Consider the following 7,500-nt stretch of genomic DNA (forward strand, 5'->3'; position numbering starts at 1 on the left):
AGAGGCGCGCGGAAGATCGGAGAGAGGAGCGATGGCGAGAGGCGAATAGGAGCAGGGGAGCGAGGCGAGCGGCGACAGGCGAGAGTGAGAGAGGAGAGAGGAAGAGCGGAGATCGTAGCGCGGAGAGAGGAGCGAGCGGAGCGCGGAAGCGGCGGCGAGAGGAGATCGGCGGGCGGAGAGCGGGAGCTGGAGAGCGGAGAGCTGCGAGAGCGTGAGGGAAGCGAGGGAGAAGGAGAGCAGGAGAGAGGAGCAGGAGAGCGTTGGCAGGCGCGAGTAGAGCGGCGATAGGAGCGAGGCGAGCGGAAGGGTGGCGAGAGGAAGAGAGTGAGCGGGGTGAGGTGCGACGGCTGGAGGAGCGAGGCGATAGTGCGAGCGGAGAGAGGAGAAGGAGAGCGGAGATCGGAGCCGCCGGAGCGAGGTGGAGGAGGGAGGTGAGCGGTGAGAGGAGCGCGGTGAGAGGAGAGCGGAGAGCGGAGGCGGACGTAGAGGAGCGAGGAGAGCGGAGAGAGGAGACGAGGAGAGCGGAGCGAGGATAGCGGTGAGCGGGAGGAAGGAGAGGCAGGTGAGTAGGGAGACGAGGCGAGGGGGACGCAAGGCGCGCGGAGAGCGGCGAGAGGGAGCGGGCGAAAGGCGAGAGGCGCGCGGCGCAGCAGGAGCGCGGAGAGCAGGAGAGAGGGAAAGGCGACAAGGAGAACGGAGAAAGGCGCGAGGAGAGCGGCGAGGGAGACGGGAGCGCGGTGAGAGGAAGCGAGTAGAGAGGGAGAAGGCGGCAGAGGAGAGATGGGAGAGTTCGGAGCGGGAGAGAGGACGCGAGGAGAGGTCGGCGAGCTGTGAGAGGAGCGAGAGAGGGGAAGCGGTGAGAAGGAGAGAGACGGAGAGGGGAGCACGGAGCGGAGGAGCGAGGAGCGCGGAGAGGGGGCACGGCGAGAGAGAGAGGAGCAGGGAGAGAGGAGCGCGGGGAGAGAGGAGAGCGGAGAGAGGGGGAGGAGAGAGGAGAGAGAGGGAGGGGCGGGAGAGAGCGAGGGAGAGAGTGAGGTACGCGAGGAGAGGGGCGAAAGAGAGTGGAGAGCGGTGAAGAGGGAGAGAGGAGAGGGGAGATCGGAGAAAGGAGCAGAGGTGCGAGGAGCGCAGGAGCGAGGAGAGAGGAAGAAGCGGAGGAGGAGAGAGGAGAGCGGTGAGAGGAGAGAGGAGCGGGGTTGAGAGGAGAGAGGGGGAGGGGAGCAGGCGAGGGCGACGAGGAGAGAGGCGGATAGGAGCGAGGAAGAGAGAGAGAGGGGAGAGAGGAGAGAGGAGAAGCGGAGAGCGGAGAGAGGAGCGAGGAGAGAGGAGAGATAGAGGAGAGGGGAGCGGAGAGGGGGAGAAAGGAGAGGGGAGGAGGCAAGAGGAGAGAGGGCGAGCGGCGAGCAGGGAGAGTCGGGGAGAGAGGGAGAGCAGAGGGCAGAGGAGGGGAGAAAGGCGCGGGAGAGGGGAGAGAGGAGGAGAGAGAGGCGCGAGGAGAGAGAGGATCGAGCAAAGGAAGCGGAGATGGGAGAGCAGGGAGGGGGAGGAGGCGCGGGGCGGAGAGCGGGGCGCGGAGAGCGGAGGCGGTGAGCGGCGGGAGCCCCCGGCGCGAGGGAGAACGCGAGAGCGAAGCGGAGATCGGGCTCTTTCTCTCTTCTCTCTTTCTCTCTTCTTCTTCTCTTCTTCTCCTTTTCTCTCTTCTCTTCTCTCTCTCTCTCTCTTCTCTCTTCTCTCTTCTCCTTCTCTCTTCTCTCTTCCTCTTCTCTCTTCTCTCTTTCTCTTTCTCTTCTCTCTTCTTCTTCCTCTCTTTTCCCCTCTTCTTCTCTCTTCTCTTCTTCTCTCTTCTCTTTCTCTCTTCTCTTATCCTTCTCTCTTCTCTTCTCTCTTTCTCTTCTCTTATTCTCTCTTCTCACTTCTCTTTCTCTCTTCTCTCTTCTCTCTTCTCTCTTCTCTTCTCCCTTCTCTCTTTCTCCCCTTCTCTCTTTCTCTTCCTCTCTCCTTCTTTCTCTCTCTTCTCTCTTCTCTCTTCTCTCTTCTCTCTTCTCTCTTCTCTCTTCTCTCTTCTCTCTTCTCTCTTCTCACTTCTCTCTTCTCTCTTCTCTCTTCTCACTTCTCTCTTCTCTCTTCTCTCTTCTCACTTCTCTCTTCTCTCTTCTCTTTTCTCCCTTCTCTCTTCTCTCTTCTCACTTCTCTCTTCTCTCTTCTCACTTATCTCTTCTCTCTTCTCTCTTCTCTCTTCTCTCTTCTCTCTTCTCTCTTCTCTCTTCTCTCTTCTCTCTTCTCTCTTCTCTCTTCTCTCTTCTCTCTTCTCACTTCTCTCTTCTTCCTTTTCTCTTCTCTCTTCTCTTTTCTCACTTCTCTCTTCTCTCTTATCTCTTCTCTCTTCTCTCTTCTCTCTTCTCTCTTCTCTCTTCTCACTTCTCTCTTCTTCCTTTTCTCTTCTCTCTTCTCTTTTCTCACTTCTCTCTTCTCTCTTATCTCTTCTCTCTTCTCTCTTCTCTCTTCTCTCTTCTCTCTTCTCACTTCTCTCTTCTTCCTTTTCTCTTCTCTCTTCTCTTTTCTCACTTCTCTCTTCTCTCTTATCTCTTCTCTCTTCTCTCTTCTCTCTTCTCTCTTCTCTCTTCTCACTTCTCTCTTCTCTCTTCTCTCTTCTCTCTTCTCACTTATCTCTTCTCTCTTCTCTCTTCTCTCTTCTCTCTTCTCTCTTCTCTCTCTTCTCTCTTCTCTCTTCTCTCTTCTCACTTATCTCTTCTCTCTTCTCTCTTCTCTCTCTCTTCTCTCTTCTCTCTTCTCACTTCTCTCTTCTCTCTTCTCTCTTCTCTCTTCTCACTTATCTCTTCTCTCTTCTCTCTTATCTCTTCTCCCTTCTCTCTTCTCTCTTCTCTCTTATCTCTTCTCTCTTCTCACTTCTCCCTTCTCTCTTCTCTCTTCTCTCTTATCTCTTCTCTCTTCTCACTTCTCTCTTCTCTCTTCTCTCTTCTCTCTTCTCACTTATCTCTTCTCTCTTCTCTCTTATCTCTTCTCCCTTCTCTCTTCTCTCTTCTCTCTTATCTCTTCTCTCTTCTCACTTATCTCTTCTCTCTTCTCTCTTCTCTCTTATCTCTTCTCTCTTCTCTCTTCTCTCTTCTCACTTCTCTCTTCTCTCTTCTCTCTTCTCTCTTCTCACTTATCTCTTCTCTCTTCTCTCTTCTCTCTTCTCTCTTCTCTCTTCTCACTTCTCTCTTCTCTCTTCTCTCTTCTCTCTTCTCTCTTCTCTCTTCTCTCTTCTCTCTTCTCTCTTCTCTCTTCTCTCTTCTTCCTTTTCTCTTCTCTCTTCTCTCTTCTCTCTTCTCTCTTCTCTCTTCTCTCTTCTCTCTTTTCTCTTCTCTCTTCTCTCTTCTCTCTTATCTCTTCTCTCTTCTCTCTTCTCTCTTATCTCTTCTCTCTTCTCTCTTATCTCTTCTCTCTTCTCACTTATCTCTTCTCTCTTCTCTCTTATCTCTTCTCTCTTCTCTCTTCTCTCTTCTCTCTTCTCACTTATCTCTTCTCTCTTCTCTCTTCTCTCTTCTCTCTTCTTCCTTTTCTCTTCTCTCTTCTCTCTTCTCTCTTCTCTCTTCTCTCTTCTCTCTTCTCTCTTTTCTCTTCTCTCTTCTCTCTTCTCTCTTCTCTCTTCTCTCTCTTTCTTCTCTCTTCTCTCTTATCTCTTATCTCTTCTCTCTTCTCTCTTCTCTCTTCTCTCTTCTCTCTTATCTCTTATCTCTTCTCTCTTATCTCTTCTCTCTTCTCTCTTCTCTCTTCTCTCTTCTCTCTTCTCTCTTATCTCTTCTCTCTTCTCTCTTCTCTCTTCTCTCTTCTCTCTTCTCACTTCTCTCTTCTCTCTTATCTCTTCTCTCTTCTCTCTTCTCTCTTCTCTCTTCTCTCTTCTCTCTTTTCTCTTCTCTCTTCTCTCTTCTCTCTTCTCTCTTATCTCTTCTCTCTTATCTCTTCTCTCTTCTCTCTTCTCTCTTCTCTCTTCTCACTTATCTCTTCTCTCTTCTCTCTTATCTCTTCTCTCTTATCTCTTCTCTCTTCTCTCTTCTCTCTTCTCTCTTCTCTCTTCTCTCTTATCTCTTCTCTCTTCTCTCTTCTCTCTTCTCTCTTATCTCTTCTCTCTTCTCTCTTCTCTCTTCTCTCTTCTCTCTTCTCTCTTCTCACTTATCTCTTCTCTCTTCTCTCTTCTCTCTTCTCTCTTCTCTCTTCTCTCTTATCTCTTCTCTCTTCTCTCTTCTCTCTTCTCTCTTCTCTCTTCTCTCTTCTCTCTTATCTCTTCTCTCTTCTCTCTTCTCTCTTCTCTCTTATCTCTTCTCTCTTATCTCTTCTATCTTCTCTCTTCTCTCTTCTCTCTTCTCTCTTCTCTCTTTTCTCTTCTCTCTTCTCTCTTCTCTCTCTTCTCTCTTCTCTCTTCTCTCTTCTCTCTTCTCTCTTCTCTCTTCTCTCTTCTCTCTTCTCTCTTCTCTCTCTTCTCTCTTCTCTCTTCTCTCTTCTCTCTTCTCTCTTCTCTCTTCTCTCTTCTCTCTTCTCTCTTCTCTCTTCTCTCTTCTCTCTTCTCTCTTCTCTCTTCTCTCTTCTCTCTTCTCTCTTTTCTCTTTTCTCTTCTCTCTTCTCTCTTCTATCTTCTCTCTTCTCTCTTTTCTCTTCTCTCTTTTCTCTTTTCTCTTCTCTCTTCTCTCTCTTTCTTCTCTCTTCTCTCTTATCTCTTATCTCTTATCTCTTCTCTCTTCTCACTTCTCTCTTCTCTCTTCTCACTTCTCTCTTCTCTCTTCTCTCTCTTTCCTCTCTCTTCTCTCTTATCTCTTATCTCTTATCTCTTATCTCTTATCTCTTATCTCTTATCTCTTATCTCTACTCTCTTCTCTCTTTTCTCTTTTCTCTTTTCTCTTTTCTCTTTTCTCTTTTCTCTTTTCTCTTTCTCTTTCTCTTTCTGTTTCTCATTCTCTTTATCTTTCTTTTTCTCCATCTCTATCTCTATCTCTATCTTTCTCTGATAAGATGATAATGATAACAAACATAAAGATAATAATGATAAAAAAATAATTGATAATTGCAATATAAGTAATGTTGATAATAATTAGGGTAACAATTATAATGATGATCATAACAATAATAATAACAATAATAATCATCATAATATTAATAATGATAATGATAATGATAGTGACAATAATAGCACTAATAACTACTACTACTACTATTAATAATAATAATGATAAATAGTAATGATAACGATAAAAATAATAACAATAATAATCATCATGATATTAATAATGATAAATAGTAATAATAAGGATAATCATAATAACAATAATAACGATCAAAATAATAATAATAATGACAATGATAATGATAATAATAACAAAAAGGCATAATGATTATAGTCATGATAAGGCTAATTAAATTAATAATGAAAATAACAGTAATGTCTGTTTTCTTTGTTTTTCTTTCCTTTTCTTTGTTTGTCTTTGTTTTCCTTGTTTTTCTCTTATTGTTTTCTGTTTTTTTATTTCATTTTCTTTCTCTTTCTTTGTTTTTTTTTTCTTTTCTTTTCCGTGTTTTTCGTTTCTTTATTAGTCGTTCTCTTTGGTTTTTGTTTTTCTTTGCGTTCTTTGTTTTTCTTTCTTTATTTTTTGTTTTTCTTTTTCTTTCATTGTTTTTTTTTTAATGTTCTTCTTTGTTTGCTTTTTGTTTTCTTTTTGTTTCTTTGTTTTTCCTTCTTTTTCCTTTGATTTCTTTTTCTTTTTCTTTTATTTTCTTTGTTTTATTTTTCCTTTTTTCTTTTTATTTGTTTTATTTTTATTTTTTCTTTGTTTTCCTTTTTATTTGTTTTTCTTTGTTTTCTTTTTTCTTGTTTTTTCTTTTTCTTTGTTTTCTTTTTCTTTTTTTTCTTGGTTTTCCTTTTATTTAGATCAGATACAAGAACAAGGAAGCAGTGACGAATTCAGATGTAAAAAGTATGATATGTAAGAGAAATTCCTATATTTTACACACACACACACACACACACACACACACACACACACACACACACACACATACATACACATACATACACATACATACATACACACAAAAAAATATACATATACATACATACACACATGCATACATACACATACATACACGCACATATACACATACACGCAAAAAATACAGATACACACACATACATACATACACATACACACAAACATATACGTACACAAATATATACACATACATAAACTCATACACATAATACATATACATACACTCACATACACATATACACCTACAAACACACACATACACACAAATACAAACATAGCAACACACAAACACACACACACAAATACAATCACACACACTTACACACAATATTCTAGACAACATATAAAAATAATAATTCACGAAACAAAACTAAATACAACATACAAAGAAAGAGAATATATAAAAATAAATGATAGAGAATAGAAAAAAAATAGATATTTACACAGACTCCGATGGCCAATACTTTGCTTTGGAATCCATTTATGATCTCAATAAGTGAGTTTTGAATTGCATTATCCCTCTCAGCAATACAATGGAAGCATTTAAAAGGATTTCCCGACTCCCCCCCCCTACTCTCCCCCTTTACATCCCCTCCCCCCCTCCCTCCCTTTTAACACCCCCCTCTCCCCTTCCCCTCCCCCCTTCTCCCCTTCCCCCTCCCCCCTTCCCCTCCCCCCCCTCTCCCCTTCCCCCTCCCCCCTTCCCTCCTCCACACTTCTACAAAAAAAAGGATTAGATTTTTTTTTTTCTTTACCTATAGAATTTAATGACTAAATAATTTTACAAAGCAAGTTGTTTGTTATAATAATCGGGTTATTTGTTTCAGATAAGCCCGCGATTAAAAAAAAAAAAGTATGTGATTATCATTTTTTTTCAATCTCTCGTTTTTGTGTGATATTCCCAAGATTATTTAGATATCTTTCTGTTTACTCAATTATAATCAATTTTAGATATATACATACAAACACACACACGGACACACACACACACACACACAAATATGTATGCCTATCTATCTATTCATATAAATATATATATATATATATATATATATATATATGTGTGTGTGTGTGTGTGTGTGTGTGTGTGTGTGTGTGTGTATATATATACACACACATACAAATATACATATGAGGGTGTATGTGTCTTCAAAAAGGACGGTTCAATCCTAAGACTTGGATAAGCAGGTCTAATTAACATTTTTTTTTAGATTGTAAAGATTATTATATATGTTGATAGTTTTGAAATAGATAAGCTCTTGTTATTATTAAATTATAAGATTATAACACTATTATCATTATCATTATTATTATTAATGTTATCATTATCATTATTATCTTTGTTGTTATTAATATTATCATTATTATTACTATTATTGTTATTGTTATTGTTATTATTATTATCATTATTATTATCATATTTATTATTATTATAATTATTATATGTATTATGGCAATC

The 7,500-nt window shown here is 41.8% G+C and overlaps 1 pseudogene; it reads right to left on the bottom strand.

Annotated features, from left to right (window-relative positions):
- Window positions 1-7,500, bottom strand: part of LOC125031072 — a 13,241-nt pseudogene that overhangs the window by 2,686 nt on the left and 3,055 nt on the right.

The sequence above is a fragment of the Penaeus chinensis genome, chromosome 2 (assembly GCF_019202785.1).
Source record: "Penaeus chinensis breed Huanghai No. 1 chromosome 2, ASM1920278v2, whole genome shotgun sequence".
NCBI classification, from domain to species: domain Eukaryota; kingdom Metazoa; phylum Arthropoda; class Malacostraca; order Decapoda; family Penaeidae; genus Penaeus; species Penaeus chinensis.